The sequence below is a fragment of the Lonchura striata genome, chromosome Z (genome assembly GCF_050655825.1).
Source record: "Lonchura striata isolate lonStrDom1 chromosome Z, ASM5065582v1, whole genome shotgun sequence".
Lineage (NCBI taxonomy): Eukaryota > Metazoa > Chordata > Aves > Passeriformes > Estrildidae > Lonchura > Lonchura striata.
The window spans coordinates 37,863,090-37,883,445 of NC_140740.1; the positions used below are offsets into that span (position 1 = coordinate 37,863,090).

Sequence of the window (20,356 nt, forward strand, 5' to 3'; positions counted from 1 at the left end):
AGAATAAAAAGAAGAATCCTGAGAATGATTGACCAGTCATTCCTCGTAAGGTGCAGCTTCTCCTGGAAGAAACTATGATCTCTATATGTTGAAACATATGGGATACAACCAAAGTGACTTCATGGACCAAATCATGCCTTACTAATTCATACAGTGGCTTTCTGTGATGGAATGACTGTGATAGAATTTCCTTGGTGGACAAGGAAAGAACTACAGGTGTCATTTACCTATTATGCCTTTGATATGGTCCTCCAAAACATTTCTGCCACTAAATGGGACAGGTATGGGACAGACGGATGGACAGATGGATGGCTGGATGTTTAATTGGGTAAGGAATTTAATTGGGATGGACATACCCAAAAACTTTTTTATTCAGTTTCTCAATGTCAAGGTGGAAACCAGCAATGAGTGATGCCCCTCAAGGGTCTATACCAGCAACTATACCATAAACATCTTCCTTGACAACAAAGTGGGGTTGAGTACACTCTTAGGAAGTTTGCATACAGAACCTGGATTTGATGGAGCAAAGAGATGCCTTTCAGAGGGACCCTGATAGTTTTGACAGGGGAAATCACTTGAAATTCAACAAGGGCAAGTGCAAAGTCCTGCACCTGGGTCAGGGTAACCCCCAGTATCAGTATGGGCTGGGGGATAAAGAGATTGGCAGCAGCTCTGCTAAGAATGACTCGGGAGTGGTGACGGATGAAAATGTGGACATGACCCAGCCATGAGCACTCCCAGCCCAGAGAGCCAAACGTGTCCTGGGCTGCATCCAAAGTAGCGTGGGCAGCAGGGGAGGGAGGGGATTCTGCCCCTCTGCTCTGCTCTGGTGTGACCCACCTGGAACTGCATCCAGTTCTGGGGTCCCAGCACAGGAAAGACATGGACCTGCTAGTGCAGGTCCAGAAGAGGACCATTTAATGATCCTCCATAATCTATGAATGACCAGAGGGCTGAAACATCTTCCCTATGAAGGAAGATTGAGAAGATGAATTTTTTTTGGCCTAGAGAAGAGACCACTCCTGGAGACCTCATTGCAGCCTTGCAATATTTAAAAAAGAGTATGTATGAAAGACAGACATGTTTTCTACGTTCCTTAGGGACAGGAAAAGGGGCAAGAGTTTTAAGTTGAAAGAGATTTGAGTATATTTGAGTAGATTTAGTATAAGGAAGCTATATAAGGAGAGTTGTAAACATTGGCACAGGTTGTTCAGAGAAGTTGTGGATACCCCACTGACTTTGTGTTCAAAGTCAGCCTGGATGGGAATTTGATCTAGTGAAGCATGTCCCAGATCATGGCAGATAAGTTGAACTATATGATCTGGGAAATTGGTTCCCTTCCAACACAAAATAATCTGTGGTTCAGAAGACAATTACCTTCTTCAGCTATATAAGCAGAGAGCTGGATTAGAGGTTGTGAGTACCTTTTGCAGCAGTCTAATGTGTAATCTCAGAAAACTTGTTTCATTTAATTTAATTTAAAAATAAACTTTTAAAAATCCTTTCTGTCTTAACCATTACGGTCTATCAAATTATTATTAGAGATGGAAAACCTCTTACCAACGCCCAGATCTATTCCATGGCCAAATATCACTGAATACCAATAAAAACCTGAATATACAAGCAAAATCAGATCCCTAAAGTTTTCAGACTGAAATTGTATCTGAAAGGTAAGGCTCTTTGCCCTAAGCTACACTTCATTTATTAGCAAGACAGTCTAAAATGATGCTTTGCAAAGTGAAGAAAATGGCTGAAATCTTCCTTCCTCTGACCCCCTTAGGGAAACAGCCACTTTGGCTGCCATACAGAGTTACTGGAATTGCACAGCAGTGCTGCAAAGAAATCAATTGTGCTTGCATGCACAGACATGAGATCCTCAGGACAGAACACCATTCTACACCTCTGCCCTGGCTCTCACAAGGTGCTCCTGCTTATTGAGATGCTCAGTTTTTGAACAGTGCACTCTATAAGGCTGCTGAAACAGCTAAATATTTCAGTATTGCCAACCCACGTATTCAGACCTCCCTGCCTGAGAGATTGTACACTGATTGTTGAAGGAAAGATGCTAATCCATTTCATTTTCCTGATAGGTTCTTCAACCTAGATGCAAATGGTAATTAATAAATTCCAGGAATAACCAGTTCCAGACATTTTCCCTTCAGTGAAAATATTCCCTTTAAAACTCCCATATTTCTTCCAGGGCATTTCAAAACATAGTAAGTTTTTTATCACTTTTCATATATGTTACAATTATAGTTTATGCAGGACTAAAAGGACTAAAACTCTGTAGGACACTATATCCTTATCCTCCATGATGTTTCCCATGACCAAACAGGACACAGTTAGAAGACTCATAAACGACCTACAATTATCTAGTCCCTTGTGTTCTTTAAAGGCTACAAAGGCTTTACTTCTCAGAGTCTTGATTTCAACTGAAAATAAATTAATATTTTATTTATGATACAATAGTGTAACCAGACACATTTTACCAAACTACTCAGGTAATTTTGCGTTGTCTTTTTTTTTTAACATTATTTTTGTATATACTTGAGATCTGAGAACCATCTCAAAAGGAAGGCTAAATTATTTAAAAACATTAAATATATTCAAAAGTACAATGTGCTTACTTTGAAAAACCTCAGACAAAGAGTGTCCTTAAAGGCAAAATTATTTAAGTACTTTCCAACAGGTATGAATTCAAAATTCATTTCTCTGCTAAATACTTATTTCAGAAATCACAAAATTTTCCTTCTTATTCTAGTAGCTTTTGTTCTTATTGAGTTTGCTGAATGTATCACAATGCTAATTTGAGAATGGAGGTAAAAATCCCAGCATTTTAACTGGAAATATATCATTAGAAGATTATGTAAGATAAGTAAAATACTTGAATTGAAGAACACTAGTCATTGTAGTAAAGAAAAAAACTTATACTAATGGCAGCTTAACTATTTATATGAGTTTTCCTCTGAAGTATTTAGCTTTTTCCTTTATGCAGCAGCCTCCAGATAAAGACAGTGTTTTGGAAACAAACCCCTCATCAATTAAATGGCACTTATGATTTTGCTTTTCAGTCTTTAGGAAAGACTCACACCCATCTCTACAGACAGTTACTCTTTGGAACTGCTGCTCCCATTTGGCTGTCACTCGTTTGCTTACAGGTACAAACCCAGCCTTCCATGTGAATCTCCAAGCTGAGCTGGGCAGGAGCACAAGTGCAAGGCAACGCCATCCCTCCAGCCAGACCCCAATGGGGCAGACTCAGCTCTATGTCAGATTCCTTCAGAGGACTTCAACTTTATTCACAGCTGCTTTGAAATTAAACTGGTACATTCATTGCTGAAGACAGAAAAAAAAATGCCTCAGAGCTTGCAGTATCCAATGCTGGTCTCAGCCACTCTCAAAGCAGTCTTGGTTATGTTCAAGGGTTCACATAATCCTGGGGTGACAGCATTGAAATTCTTGTTAATTATGTAACTGAAGGGAAAGAAATGAGAGACAGAATGTGACAGCCTTCACAGCATTTCACTGACATACTACTATCTGAAATTGTCTGCGCACTGAGGGAAAATGAACTTTAGGCAAAAACTAGAGTTCAAACAGGAGAACTGCCCAGAACCTGGTCAGTTCATAAAGGAAAAAAAAAAAACAAACAACCCTTTTCTGACTATTAAATCCTGTGTTTTATTTAAGTGAATTAAACTCCAACCTACTGCCACAGTACCCTTCAATTACTATTAAACAGAGTTAGCTGACTTCTAGTGACCCAGAAAATATGTCTTTCTCCACAGGATGCAATTCTGGTAACCATTATCTATCTACCTGTTGCTACATACAAAATATACATTTCCTAACAGCAGCAACTGGAACTGTTTTTTTTTTGTTTTGTTTTGTTTTGTTTTTTGTTTGTTTGTTTGTTTCTGTTCATTGTATATAATCTTTGTAAAATGAATTCCCATAAACATGCTTAGTAGAGCTGAGGAACAGTATAAGATGGTCAAGTGAAGCTAGAATATTATCACACCACATAATTTATACCATAAAAATTATAAGCTCTTCACACCCAAAGTATGGAGTAGCCTTCACAGCTTTAGAGGTTAAATAATATGAAGGAATTTTACATAATTAGAATCAAAGTCTTAAAGCAAATGGATGAGGTGCATTAATCAGAATGGTGTCCACTCAAGGTCCAAAAGTTATTTTTTCCTCTGAGGAATTTATTTTTCTCTTCAGGTTCATCAACTTGTCATTTTTGGCAATTTTGCCAAAACTGACTTGCACTAGACCCCCACTGGCATTTCTTTTAAACTACAACTTAATTCCACATTTCCTCTATATCTTGTCTTCTGTCTATTACCACCACTTAAAAGTTCAGATCAGTTTCACCTTCACTGACAAAATTTCAGGATGCTATGCAGCTTTTTTAACCCCTGCATATAGATGTATTGAAAGTATTTTTTTTTTTTCCAGGGTTATCCAAGCATAAAAGGTATGACTGCACTACCTTTTGAGGCTTTAATTATTTAAATTTTTTTTCTGTTCTGCATCATGGTACCATTGCATTGCAGAAATGCACGATTATTCACAATGGCACATAGTGATAGGACAAGAGGTAATGTCTTTAATCTGAAAGAAGGAAGGTTTCAATTTGATCTTAGGAGGAAATCCTTTACTATGAGGGTGGTTAAAGAGTGGAAAATGTTGCTCTGAGAAACTGTGGATGACTAATGCCTGGAATTGTTCAAGGTCGGGTTGGATGGGGCTTTGAGCAATCTGATCTAATAAGTGACATCCCTGCTCATAGAACTGGAACTAGAGGGTCTTTAAAGTCCTTTCCAGACAAAACAATTCAATTCTTATTCAATGCTGGTTCTCTAATTATAGTGTATGTTACGTGTTACTACTTCTAACGCCACCTATTCCTTAATAATTTTTGATTAAAGTTATAAATGCTACAGTTCTGTTTTTATCAAAAGCAACCCTGCTTCACTAGGAGTCAATTGTCCAATTAGGAAGAGCTACTTTCCTTTAAAGGCTGAAAAAGTAGGAAAGTGGGACACTGTAAATAGTACAAAGTAGCTAGACACATAAATCTGGATGTGATCAATTGTGATATTTTGAGATGAAATGAGGAAACTCCATCATAAAAAATAAATCCTTCCTAAAATAAGAGTAGTTTTCAAACTAAAGGAAGCAAAGGAAACAAAAGAAAAATCAGGCAGTGCATGAGATAAGCACAGTGTTAGAAGTGCTGACCATACCAGTAGCTGCAGTGGCTCAGTATGTCAGTACTACCCAGGAAGTCTGGTTGGACAGAATTGAGTTATCTGACTTAAATAATGATTCTGAAAGAAAACATTACATTAAAATGCCATAATTAATAAAAATATAGTACCAAATATTTGGAGAATAAGCTGTTAGGAGATACACAGGCATAAGATGTTTGCATAATCTTAGGATGTGTGTCCTCAATTTCCTTCACTATATAATATTTTAGATCTACTAGAATTTTTTGCATAAAAATAAATGGGTTTGGTGCACTTAATTTAAGATTGATTTTGAATTTGGTGGGGTTTTTACTTGTTTTGGGGGTTGTTTGTGGTTTGTGTTTTTTGGTTTTTTTTTTTTTTATATATAATTTAGGTCACTGTTAGCTTTGTATGGATAGTGTAGATACTGACTTTTAAAGTGGGGACAATATAGCTGTCACTTCTTTTTCCTCTCTCTTCATAACGTTTGTTAAATTATTACTGATTTGATAGCACAGTGTAGGCAATCCTAATATTTAATGACTGAAATTAATAGATGTATTTTTGGTTTCTGTATACCAAGTGAAGGATATTACTGCATGCAACAAGCTTCTCCTGAATTTTGATATCTGATTTTCTTTTTAGGCAGAACAAAATTAAAGGATATGTCATAGTAACAAGAAAAATCATAAACATTTTCACTCTGAAAATGTTCAAATTAATAAATGCGGAAAATTCTATAAAGTCTTTCATCAAAAATATTTCAAAATATTTCTTCCATGAACTTCCATATAGAGTCAATAGAATTTCCAAAACAGGTCCAAGGGTAATAATAATTTATTGTAAATTAATATAATTTCAGACATAACATGATTTAGATTAGTTTAGGATATGAATTTTAATTTTCATGACAAATTTGACTTTAATGAAAATGGCAAATTTTTATATATGTATGAATAATGCAGAAATAGCCTGCTTGGTCCCATGATGACAAGTCTTTGATTCTGAAAGGCATTACTGTTGTAATCACAGAATCATAGAGACTTCACTTAGAAGAGTCCTTAAAGACCATTCTATTCCAAAACCCCAGTTCAAAGGAAAACTAAAATAACACAGTTCTTGGATTACTCCCTTTTCTCTATCCACCTCATTTTACAGATGAACCTTTATGTCCATCAGAGGCACTGATCTTCTAGGTTAACAAGACATCAAGGAATTGAAATGGTGACTGCTTTCTGCTTAATGTAAATGACAATATTAAGAGTTAATACATTTAAATAAATGGTATGAGAGCTCTCCTTTCTTTGGAATCTTTAATCTGTTCTGAATTTGTGCCATTGTTTCCAAATTATTTTTTTCCCATTAGACCACCAAATTTTGTAGAGAAATAATTACAGACAGATTTCAAATGTATACTCACATTTGCACAAGCAGAAACAGTTTTACATGTGAAAAAAGAAAGAATTCTGCACCGATTTCTTCTGCATACTTACTAGACTGAGTTCAAATAATGGCTTTCAAGCAGTGCTATGCTTCAGAGACAAAACAGGAGCTCTACCTAAATAAACTAACAAATTCAAGAGTAGTCATGACAAAATCTTCTGAAAATTGAAGATACACTTTTTATTAGCCTTCAATTTATATATAAAGGAAGATGATGCTCCTTTATCTCCAAATTTTCATTTAAACTCTTATATTTTACTGAGATAATATATTTTTAATTATTCCGTATTCACTCCTCATCCTTGATGCTTTTAAGCATAAGAATGTGATGACATAAGAATTTTCTGTTCTAACATTTACAGAGACAACACTTCTAAAGGACTATTATGGAAAATACAATTTTCTACATTTTGAATACTCTTAACTCCTTTTCCATGTTCCAGAGAGATCAAGAACTGTGCTTTGTAGCCTCTCTCCTTAAGCACTTTCTCAAGACATGCCACATTGCATTACTGAAAAGTTCTACAGACCTACAGTCATTCTTATTCACAAGGCTGGGTCACCTATTCTTCCTTGCACACTCAAGGGGTGCTTACTAGATTTGAGGCAAGGCTTTCCCAGGGAGCTGACAGAATTCCTCACTGTCTGTCACTTGACTGCAGCTTTTCAGCATCCTAAGTTCTTGAGCTTTCAGGCCTGAGGTGTCACATTACTAAACATTCCCTGGCAAAAAGTCCTATGTACATGACTAAAATGAGGCAGAAGACAATGGTGTCCATGATTAGACTTAAAGATGTAGTGTGTCTGCTTTTCTAGTCTGAGGATTATTTAATTCATGGTGATGAAGTAAACAAGGATGAAATAAAGCTCTGAAATTTGTTTTTCAATATTGAGATAATGTTCATGCCAAAAGCTTCTATACAATCCCTAATGATATTCAAAATATTTTACCAGAAACCACAGATTCATTAAAAATAGAGATTATGTAAAAGAATAGAAGGTGTCAAACTGTGATCAACTATATAGTTATTACAAATCTGTATATCAGTGGGCTGATGTTATATAACAGGTTTTTTTAGTCACAGAATCATAGAGTGGCCTAGGTTGGAAGGACATTTAAGATCATCAAGATTATGGCTTGATTTGATTTGGCTTTTGCCAGTCAGGAACTGAAGACCACTTTTGAGCATGAAAATTCTTCTTCCAAAGTCAGAATAAATGAACCGACTTGGTTCAGTTTTGGACGCTTACATATATTATCTTGCTAAACTCTCCTTTTACCTTTTACTTTACCTCTGGTGTTACCCTTGTAATGACAGAAATAGTAGACAAAGTTATTGCTTGTTTTCCTGTTCATATGCCTTCTGATTAACAAAAAGAAACACAGTATTTTACTGTGCTGAACTCTCATTTCAAAATTCCATACCAAAGATTGGGCTGCAATGATAAAAATGAAAACCACAAAGATTTAAGGATGGACAGTAGGATTGTGAGTGAGGCATGAAGGAAAGTCAGGAAGGACTGTTTCAACCAAGATACACAAACTTAAATGATATTTCTCTCTTAAGACAGAAAATGGAATCATATTGACATTGCTACTAAATGGTGATGAAAGATCTTCTAGCTTTTCTTTTTTCTTCTAGCTTTTTCTGCAAAACATAGGAAGTATCTTCAGAGTGGGTGAATAACAAAGCTTTAAAACATTTGCAGGCATAAAGAAAACATCTTTTTATTTGTGGACTGTAACTTTACTTTTTCCAAAAGATTGCTTTTCTAAGATTTTTGCTCGGCTCTGCTTGACTTTTCTAAACAAACAAATACTGAGGTTAGATTTCTATTTTCAGCAGTTCTAGTACCCTGGTAATGTAGACATCATTTGATGTTTGGAGAGACCAGGGAAGAAACTGGAACGTCTTCCCTGGATGAACCACATGTCTCTCCAAAGAAGGGCCTTGTTTGCTGTACATCAGTTTTAAACATCTCTTGAATGTGGATGCCTAAAGTCCATGTCTAAAGCAGATTTAAGACTTTCATCTGGAAAATCAAGACTCAGTAAACTTAAGGATTCCCAAATAAATCCTAACACTTATTTAAAGTCCAAGTGTAACTGGGAGTATAACTCCCTGTATGACTCAAAGTATGAAGATGACTGAATACATAACAGCACGAGATTACACCCAAATAAAACTGAAATGGATTGTTTTAGTTTATTTTAACAGTTTCAAGAATCAGCAGGTCTTGCATCTCCAATGTATGCAAAGAAGTCACTAAGTGACTTTTTGGGCGTGCATTTTGAATTTAGAAGGAGCCTGAATTTCATGTAAGATATGTTCAGAATTTAGTGACTATCAGGCCCCTTCTGGCAGTATAATCTGATTGTCTGAAGTCACCTGTTACTTTTGAAGGTACTAGATTGAATTGTCAGAGATATTTTGAGCATGTGGATTAAAATAAATGTTTTAAACCTGAGGGAATTTAGTCTCTTTTATTTACATAACAGCACATATGTGGTTCTAGTCATTTTAGCCCAATTATTCAAATTTTTCTTTACAGTTGAAAAATAGCAACTTTTGGTCTCAAAAGAAAAGCATTATGATAGCCTTTGCTTATTTTCAGGCATGCAGATCTTGTAACATTGAGAACTATAAGAAACCTTAACTAATTTTATTACCTAATCCCTGGATAAGTACTTTTAATAATGTAGATTTCTAGGTAAAGAGCAGACAAAAAATACAATTATCCAGAACTTTTTGTATTCTGATCTAGGAGTGTTCTAGAGACACATATTTTCCTCAATATATACACACTAATCCATCAAATTCAGGGTATTTACTCAAGAAATGTAGAAATTTATGTATTAGATGTATGAGTCAATATAGAAGATTTTGGAACTGATAGTAAATTATTTTTATTCCAGTACTGCACTGATGCAAAATTTAGCTACATCTGGTAATAAAAAATTATCTGTCACACTGGTAGGCTGAATTTGAGGGTTGGAAGGAAAAATCAGTTCTTACAGTAGTGTTGGCCATCTAGCGAAAGAAATTAAGTTAATCTGCCTGCAAAGGAACACCATCAACATCAACCCTAGTTATAAAACACCACCTCTCATCTAGTTTTACTTTATTTGAAATTTCCTAGGCACAGAAGTGTATAATATTTACAGACATGAAAAATTTCAGTTTATAAAATAGTTTTCTTTTCTCTTTGGGAAATAAATACATATGTATTGACATGCATGTATGAAATAACCATTTTTTTTTTCCTTCTTTTTTCTGAAATGGAGTCATTACACCTGTTCGTATATAATGCTTTACAGCAGCACTTAGTATAATCTAGGTCAGTAAAGGCAGAAACATTCTTGAGATGCCTAAAACCTACTCAGGAAGCTTTTTTAACATCAAATGGAAAGTATAAAAAAAACTTTCACAGCCTCATTTTATGGAAATTCACAGATGTTATGCACTGTGCATCCCAAATTCACCACAAGAATGTTAGGAAAACAAATGGAATACGCAGTCATGAATCTTTTCAGAAGGATGAAAACAAAAGACAGAATGAAAGACAATTTACTTCCAATAGTTCCCCAAACCTTTTTAAAAATAGAATTTCAAATTACAACTCTGATCCTACTCCTTTGTTTGATTAAAAACATCTCATTACCCCATATAAGCTCATCATCATAAAGATATATTAGTCTATTCTTACTGACAGTGACTTATTGCTAACTCAAATTGAATATTGGTGTTTTCTTCTGAAATGCTAATACCAAAAACTGCACATAAGTCATTAGAATCATTGACACCTTCAGATTTAATTGCACATACAGTAAAAGGAAGGCCAGTAAGTCAGAAGTAGTTATTATGCATAAAAAATCATAATACTAGTTTGGAAAAAAATTAAATGCTCTTTGCTAAATACTTTTAAAAACATTACATTATTTTTTTGGTGATTTCTGTCTTACATAAGCTACATAGTTATCACATGTAATGCAGAAAGAGCATCTTAAGCCTGCTGCTATGTCACCTACAGATGCTTTGGAAATTCTACACGTCATTTTCACTTTCATTTCTTTTGCTGCAATTCATCCAAATATATCCCAATTCTGCAAATCTTTAAGTACATTCTTAAATTTCCATTAAACAATGAGACATAATAATGGAAATTGTGATTAAACCCATGTAAAATGATAGCTTTAGCCATCAGACTTCTGACTACTAGTGTTTTTCCCACTTCTGCTGGCTTTGCAAAAGATAGAAGCAACCTATGTACAACATGACATCTGGGGAATTGAAGCAGCGCCACTTTGAAATGCACCCACTCTTTTTTTCACAAATCTGATTGTAAAATGCCTAACTATCTGCATGGAAAATCACAGTGTCTGGGCTCTTCTTAAAAGCTGGAAATTTTCTGCTAATTCTAGTATTTAAAAGAGAGACGATAAAACTGGCCAGACACCTTCATTTTTTTTTTAATGTCTTCCATCCTCAGAAGGATCCCTGAAAGAAGCGCTACTACTTTTCTTTTATAACAACCACCCACCATATCATAGCAGGATTTCACTCAAGCAAAGGCTAAGTCACTTTTCTTTCCTCTCCCTTCTTGAGAAATACAATATACTAAAATGCCCAGCCTTGAGGATCAGCTTGTTAACCAAATGCTGAAGAATAGAATATACACACCTTTTTTTCAGGTGCTGGAAAAGCTGCTGATACTGTTTTTCAAAAAGTCCAATTTTCCACCTTGAACATACAAGTGCTCCTAGTGGCTCTTCAGTCAAGAATGGGTATTTTCCCAGCACAATTTTGGAGTGGCTGTAGCATAGCTTGCTGTTGAATTTATCACATATAAGAGGACATATTTTGAAAACTTTCTTTCACCATGTCTAAAATACCAAAATGGACATTTCAATGACAAAAAGACTAGAGATGAAAGTTCTTTCCTAAAGACAAACAAGACAACTTAAAAGATAAAATTCAGGGATGGGACAAGAAAAGTGTCAAAGCAAACAGTAATATTAATCCTTAACCCTTAACAAATGCTGAGGAAGGTATTCAGGTTAATATTTTCTTGGTAACATGACTTTTTTGGTAGAAACAGCAGCCTTCCCCAGTAATTCATTAAAACGAAATCATGATAATAAAATAGGCCAGCTTTTCTGATATATTCTGAACTCTAGAAAACTAGATTTTCCAAATATAGAACATAATTACCTTTCAGATATCATTATTAAAGAATATATTAAGAGCAGGAATAAGAAGCTCTTATTTTAAAAACTACATAGCAATTAAAATTGAAAACATAGGCCAGGGGTCTCAAGAATTACCTTCAGTGTTCCTCCTAATAAAGTCATGAATAAACAGAATAAACACAGCATTCCCAATAAACACAGAATACAGAGAATACATATTGACATAATAAATGCATTCACAATGATCTAGATGTTGTTTCCACTCAGACTAATGGAAATATAATAGAAATAATCCTGATACTCAAAAATAACTTCAATCTTGCCATACTTTTCCTTTCTTCCTGAGAGTGAGATTTATTTGTTAATAAATCCAAAGGAACTCATTGCAATTATTTTAAGTTGTAAGAGTATTCTAAGACAATTCACTGCTAAAAGTGTAGATTAAACACTAAGCAAGGGTATTTTCTTTAAAATCTAGAGGTGCTATAATATTATTTTAGGCATTTAAAATTTTAATAGCATACAATTACAGTCAATTAAAATGGAACACTTACCTTGCAAACCAGGTTCCATAGAAACAAGCAGGAAAGACAAAAGAGTTTTCTGCCAAGTTTTCTAGCTCCACTGCTCACTTACTAGGGTGGAAAAAAAAAAAAAAAAGAAGAAGAAAATTTATTTAGTCATCAGTTTTACAGAGCTTTTTGAAATGGTGATGCTCTCAATGAAAATGCCTTGAGACATTTTTAAATGATACTTAGTTTTTGTCCAAAAAGGAATAGAAAATATTGTCAGAGCAATAAATGTGTCTGTTAAGGTAAATAGGATTAGTGGCAATTGAAAGCTCCTAATAACACCAAAAAATAACATGCATTCATAGGCACTCAACAGGAGCAGGCAACTATGCTGCCTATGGTAGGAGAAGAGACATTTACTGGAGGATCTGAAGGTGAAACTGACAAAGCATTAAACCCAAATGGAGACAAAGGATAAAAAAATCACTTCAACAGTAGGATTAACTGTTTTTCTCTGCTGGTGGTAGAACTTTGCACCCCTACAGGCTTCTTCATCCATGTCTCCAACTCTACAGTAAGAAAGAAGGGTTTTAGAAGTTCTTGCCATACTGAATTCAAATCTGAACTTTCCATTTATTTTATCAGGACAGATGAGGAAACACCTGATTTACACAGTGAATTTAAGGAGTTCCGAATCACATGTGTCAGGATCAGAACATACCTGAAAGAACCACAGATTGATAAATCAGAACTATAATGATACCAAAGACTCTGCTATTTCAAAATTAATGTGAAAAATGCCAAACTCTTTTGATCAACATGACTCACACAAAAAACCCAACCAAAATAACAAAATTATTCCTCTTCTTCCATATGCAATTTACTTCTCCAAGACCTTTCCCAATACCTGAAAAAGGTGACCCTGAATGTCTACATAAAATACATTGTGATCTAATTGAGATTATTCTGTAAAGTGAAAAACATAATATAAAAATAAATAAGAATAATATTTAAATGTATTTCTATTTTTAGGATATAATACAAATATACAGCAATTACAGGAAAGATTAGAAATCACAAGTAAAGGCAAACTTCATGATAAAATACGTTTTGTCTAACTCTCATTCAACCAGCTTGTTATGTGGCATACAAATATGTGAGCTAATTCAATGATTTTATATTATACTTTGTGGTTTATAATGGACAAGGTAAATGGACTAATAGCTGAACTGGAGAGTACACATAAGGAACACAAGGAATTTATGCAATTTGCAGAAGCAGTCTTGAAAGAGAGCAATCAACTGTCAGCACTCCAGGGTATGGTACAGTCTCCACTAAACACAAGTATTTCCCTAGAGAAGAAGCTATGGGTTACATATTTACCAAAGCTGTAGTTTTGGCATGATATTTCTATCAATTCTCTAATATCTCCCTAGGATATAATTTCCTGATAAAATGGAAACATTTTTTAAACTAACAGCAATATTTTTTTCAGGTTTTCTTTTCCTAAAGAATTATAACTATTTATTGATTTTGCATTTTTTTTCTCTTTGAATCCTTCTCAGAATTAACACAAAATGTAATGCAGTTAGGGAAAAAAAAAGAAATAATTAAAAAAAAGAAGAAACATAGAACAAAAAAACCTTCACAAAAACTTCACAAATAAGCCAATTTATCATGTCTCTAAGTTTTTTTTCATTTTCTTTGTGCTGAAGCCAAAGGAAAATATATTAAGTATTATAGTTATTTCCCTTCACCTTTGGTTGGACACACAACAAACTTAAAACAAGGGTGAGCATGAGCTGAGAGAATTAAACTCTGAAACCTGCTTTATATTCTAACTAAGCTTCAATGGATATTTAAATATCAGATCTAAACAGGAAGAAACAAATGCTCAGGAAGTTCCACCTGAATATGAGGAAGAACTTCTTTCCTCTGTGCGTGTGACCAAGCTCCAGAACAGATGGTCCAGAGAGGGTGTAGCGTCTCTCTCACTGGAAATCTTCAAAAACTGTCTAGGTGAAATCCTGTGCCGTGTACTCTTGGATGATCCTGCTTGACCAGGGACACTGGACCAGATGGCACTTCCACCTTGAACTATTCCAGATTCTGTGATTTCTCTCCTCACCAAAATGTAGTAGCGAAATAGAGTGTCAACATCAAAAATTCCTCCATTAGAGGAGGCCAAAGGTCAAACTGCCAAATGTTGATAACATCTCCATCTCATTACTTCATTATTTCTGAGCAAAAACTCAAGTGGTAGGACTAGAGAGTTGTTACTAAGACTCCAGTGGGAATTCAACAAGGTCAATACAAGACGCTATCAGAGAAGTTAAATTTTTCTGCAGCAAGATATATTTCCTTCAGGGATAAGTGATTGCCTAATAGGTGAGACACAGAGGAGATAATCAGTCTTCCCAGCTGCAGGATAACACTAGTATCTTGCCTTAAAACTAGCTACCCTTGGCCCCAAGGTGGTACAGAGCTGATGCTGGGGAAACACACAAGCTTATTAGCCAGCTGTGGCAATGGAAGAGGATAGTCAGTGCCAGTGCACGTACACATGAGGAAAAAAAGGCAGTCACATTGGAAAAACAAAGTATTGTGCGCCCCTCAGATACAGGATCTGAGAGCCCTAGAGAGCTGGTTTATGAGGGCATTAGCTTAGTTGTCATGAAAAATCTTAAAATATTATTGTGAATGGAAGAGATAAAAATATAAACAACTGATAGACAAACAATTTTCTACAAAATCTTTAGTGGTATTAAAGAGCCAGATGGTGTTTTATAATACCTATAATAATAAAAATCAAAAATAAAGTGAAATATACATTTGATTAATGGACTGTACATGGAAAACACAGAAAGTTTTGCCTCAGATGCTGATTATCCTACATTTTTGAAGCAAAAATTATCTTCAGGAGTTCCCCTCTTGTAACTGGAATATTTTACCTAACTTTGTCTATTGCAGCAGTGCATATGCAGCCTTAATTAAGATGCTTTTTTCTGGAAGAGAAAAACTGTCACTAAAATCACAGTGAGAATGCAATAATATCAAAATCGGCATTATCAAAATTAGAAGTTACTAAACCATTCTACACAGGGACAGCCTGGAAATATTGAAGATTTCATTGCGTTTTTTTAGACACATTCCAAATATGTGAAATGTACTAAGACAGGCTTGTCCTAAGAGCAGACAATAAACATGAGCATCATGAAAATAAGTCATGTGATCTACATTGACCTGCATTGAAAAAATTAAATGCCACAGAGCAAAAAGTTGAAACACAACCAAAAATGACTACTTAAACTGCAGAAAAATAAATATGTCAGATTTACAGAAGGGTGGTCTACACCAGAAGAAAGATCTTCCAGACCTGTATCTTGAAAATATATTAAACTAACTTTATATATAAATGAAAGCATGAAAAGAATAAATTCTTTATACAATAGACTTTTGTAAGGGTAGTTGCCATATATTTCTTTAGATTAAATCACAGTTCAGGACTTTTTTACAGAATTCCAAAGAGCTGTTACCCAACATACGCTGAAGAGAGGAATAGCTTGTTTTTGAATGTGTCATAGTTCAAAACATTACCTTATAAAGTGTGTTTCTTTTCAAGCCTTAATGATTTGAAGATAAAAAATTTTCACATAAGCTTAAGGCAGGAATAGATTTTTGTTCGTTTTTTTTCCCTCTTTCTTTCCTTTTTTTGGAATTTTGGCTTGATTTGGTTTGAGTTTTTTTGTAGTTTGTTTATTTTTACTTCAATACATGGTTTAGATTTCTTACAGTACCTACATATTAAGCTTAGAGACAGTTTTCAAAGAAACTAAATAAACTAGCTAATAAAAACGTAGACCATATGGGACACAGATATCACACTTTCTCTTAAAGCAAACCTCCAAGACTTGGTATTGAAAAAAAACCTAAAAATATCTGCTGCACACCAAGGTCTTCAAGACCTTCAAGAGTCAGCATTAGGAATATGTAGTAGAACTTTTCATAATATTGCTGCCTTTAGTGCAGTTGGTAAGTTGTGCCAGACCACTGTAACCTACAGGCTCCTCTCTCCATTCCATGCTCCCCAGCTAAAAGACAAAGGAAGTGTAGTTTTGTGAGGGCAGACATTACACTGTAATGTCCACAGCTTCCTATTTGGAGTTAAAGGGCATGCTATCCTCTGTAGATATGTAGTTGAACTTTAGCATTCTAAACAAGAAAATGCTGGCAATAGCAAAATTATATCTTAAAGTTGAATTATATCAGCTAGAAGTATTGAGTTTAAATTGCATAAAAATAGATCAAATTTCAATAGGAAAATCCTAAGGATATTTTAGCATTGAAATAAGTGTCTATGGGGGCTGGGGAACCTCCAATATTTTCGTCATTGTGAAACATGGGTAAATAGCTATCAAATATCACACATATACAACCAGAAGGCATCACTAGGGGCAGAGAGTGTGTAATGTGCTTTTGAGAACCCATCCGACTGATCTTCAATGATATTTTCAATAACTTCTAATATTTAAACAATACAGACTGGATATATTTTTTGGTTCTTATTTAATCATCTGACCTAAAATATACATCCCTTATCACTTTATTTCAGGTATCAGAAGTAATCAAAAGTGAAAAAAGACAATATTTTTAGGTTTAAAATAATGCTAAAACCCAAAAAAGTAAAAAATTCTCTTTTTAAATATCCTCAAGATTTATATAATCATCAGTTACTACAGTTCTTATTTAATGATTATGCATGAGATTTTGGAAAACTAATCAATTTTAGATTTTTGAAGCCAAAATTTCTCATTTCCTTTCCCATATAAATTTATTGATGCTTTTGTTCAAAGTCACGATATGGAGGCATTCTGCAATAAAATAATTAAAATCTGTCATTCTTTTTCTTTTCATCATCATATAACCATCAGTTACAATGAATGCTTTCTAAGTCTAATGTTTAATTATTAATACAGACAAAAGTAATGTGAAGAAACTGATGGTGTCTGTAAAATCATTACTTCCAAATACTTATTTTCTATGACTTTATAAATTTGCTAATTTTCCAATGAAAGTCGCAATGTTTGGTGACAATTAAAATATTGCAAACAAAATTCAAAATTATCAAGAAAGCAAAAAACCATCACTATAGCATAAACTTCATGTAAAAATCATAATTGTCTGACTCTCTCCTTTTAGTACTTGTTCTCTTTGCCATCAAGAGCATTCCATTGCAAATACAAGAAAAGTGTTTGATTCCTCTCCCTATCTCTAGAGATTTCCTCAGGTTTACAGCCACCTGTCAAAATCAACTTAGATGTATCTGGAAAACCAGAAGGCAGTTTTTTAATGTCTCATTGATACATATGTACCATCTTTATGTTTTTATTTTTATCTGTGCTATTCCAAACATTAAGGTAACTAATATAGATATATGCCTCCTACTCAAATCTCTCACCAGCCTATCCTACTTCCTTGCATGGTGGATGAAACACTGCTTGGTGTGTTACTTATTGACAAAATTACAGCTATTAAGAATTCCCTAAGGACAGATATTCTGCATATTCCTTGCAGTGAAATATCAGCTCTCTTGCAATAACCTGTAACACCAACACTTGTCAGATATGTTCTCTTACAGTTGTGACTACCTCATGATGGACCATTGTTCTGTAAACCACTCCTATAATTTAGGAGGCATTTAGGAGTAGCTAGTTAAAATAGTGGGAATTATTACGTCAGTCTCTTAGGAGAAATAATCTCTTTTTACCATGGAGAGTGGGAAGACATAGAGTCTTATTTATATGAACCAAAAACTTGATAAAACTACATTATATAAAAATTCAAAACTGGTGGATTAGAGATAAATATGTCACATTGAACAGGACAAAGACAACACAAATATCTAAAAGGCTCAGTACTCACACCATCAATTATAATTTTTAACTGTAGGTTTCAATCATACAGAGTTTCACAGACTGTTTTATTTTGTTGCATAGTAGGTTTCAATCATACAGAGTTTCACGGACTGTTTTATTTTGTTGCATAGTAGCTAGTTCAAAGATATTGTTCTTTGGTAGAAAAAAAGAAGTTAATGAAATTATGTGATATATATTAAACTGTTGCCACAGCCTGTTTTATATTTTTTCCCTTCTAGTTCAGCAAATAGGATTTGTCACAAGAGAAAATGAAGTAATAATCCCCTTATTCAAGAGTGTTTCCCTTTTCAACCAGAGAGTTGTTGAGATAGGAATACAGGAGAAATTACAATAAAAGATATTAGGAAAACTTTAATTTGTATAAGAATAAGTCCAACACCACTCTTGTATTTTCTATGTGACTATAATCTGTTTTCATGTGCCTCCTACCCCTCTATCTTTCCCACCTCTATTGTTTACAAAAGAAACATTGCTTCCCATGACATAATGCTCATTTCCTGCAGAACAATGAGTATTTTGGTTTTTTTTTTCCCATTAAAAACCAAGGCAAATTTACTTCAAGAACTTAGAGAGAGGTTCATTAAGAAAGAAAAAGTTTAATTTCAATGGCACTTAAAGTACACAGTTACAATAATCAACATGAGACAACAAATCCTAGAATTAAGGCACTGCTTGTTGGCTTTGGTAGGTAAGCATGTTTCATCTTTCGTTTGTTACTCAAAGTTGCCCTGCATAATTTCTACAACACACAAAGATAAGAAATATGCTATTTGCTTTAGCCATGGATAACAGAGCCATTTCAGTGCCAGTGACATGGCTTGACTAAGAGGTGCTAAAATACATGGGGATTACCAAAGGGAGAGAACCAATGAAGGAATTGCTTTGCTTACAGCCTTACTCTGAAACAAAATCAAATTCCCTCTTGAGATTGCCTTTCTCTTCCACACCCAGATTTATCCTTATTCACAGTCATATACAGAGACAAGTGCCTGAATTAAAAATGTTACATCTATAAATATTCAGCATGCATACATAAGAGTTACTATGTTTTACAGCTGTAATCTACCGGTAATGTAATTGATACCTTTTTGCAACATGAAAGAGAATATGAGCTGTCACTAGAACTAAATCAACTTTATATAAATGTTCTTACACTAAGCCAAGTGTTGTTTGACCTTGCACTTATAGCTTGATGGGTGACTCAAGTGCAGACCTAGTTCATTTCAGAGGACTGTGTTTATAAAATGTATGACATTCATCTTCAGACTGGGCAGCTGAGCTCTTGCACATAAGGTTTGCAGTAGTTTTAGAAGAATTGTAGTCTGGAAAAAGGTACCAACAATTTCATGATTTCCTTACCCTTTGGCAACACTATTTTTAGGGTAAGAAGTCTAGCAATAAATATTTTGTAATATAGTAAGAACTTGGTGAAAATATTGAAGCAAATCAAAACACTCTAAACACCAGGATCTTAATTTCAGAAGTTCACCCCAAAGCAAACAGATTACCATTGAGCATATAAAAGAGAAAACTAAAGTATCATGTGTTTGAGAGTACAGTGTGTATAGTATGATCTAACATACTATGAATTAGAAATGTGTTTCTTGTAAATGGTATTTGAGATACTACAGAAATGCTCAGCTGATATTTCAGATGAACTGCAATATTCTTTAATTTAGCTGATAAATATTAAAAAAAATAAAATAAAAATTATCCAACACCATTGATAACACCTGGACTGGTGATTTATTTTTCCAATTAATTTCAAAGATACAGAAAACATATTGAAGCTACTTAAATCATATTATTTCAAAGAAAGGACTGTAACTGCCCAAGCAAATTAAACTAATTCCCCCAAGTGGCTTTCAGAAACACTTTTCTTATCCTCATACAGGTTTAAAGCTCATAGAATAAATAGTTACAAAGCAGATCATAAAATCTTCCCTCATGACTTCTACATATATGGGCATCAGCCTTCTTGACAAACTAAAGGATTTTCATAAGGTTTATAATATGTATTATAAAATT

General features: G+C 34.3%; 1 protein-coding gene across 11 annotated transcripts in view; it reads right to left on the reverse strand.

Annotated features, from left to right (window-relative positions):
- Positions 1-20,356, reverse strand: part of LINGO2 (leucine rich repeat and Ig domain containing 2) — a 487,462-nt gene that overhangs the window by 315,550 nt on the left and 151,556 nt on the right. For 9 of the 11 annotated variants that reach the window (XM_021529248.4, XM_021529246.4, XM_077790471.2 and 6 more), the window contains one exon: positions 12,435-12,515. The gene's annotated coding sequence lies outside the window, so the exon portion shown is untranslated. Of the gene's footprint in view, positions 1-11,371; positions 11,519-12,434; positions 12,516-20,356 lie in introns of all 11 variants that reach the window. The other 2 variants (XM_085566629.1, XM_085566631.1) reach the window with 1 other exon arrangement.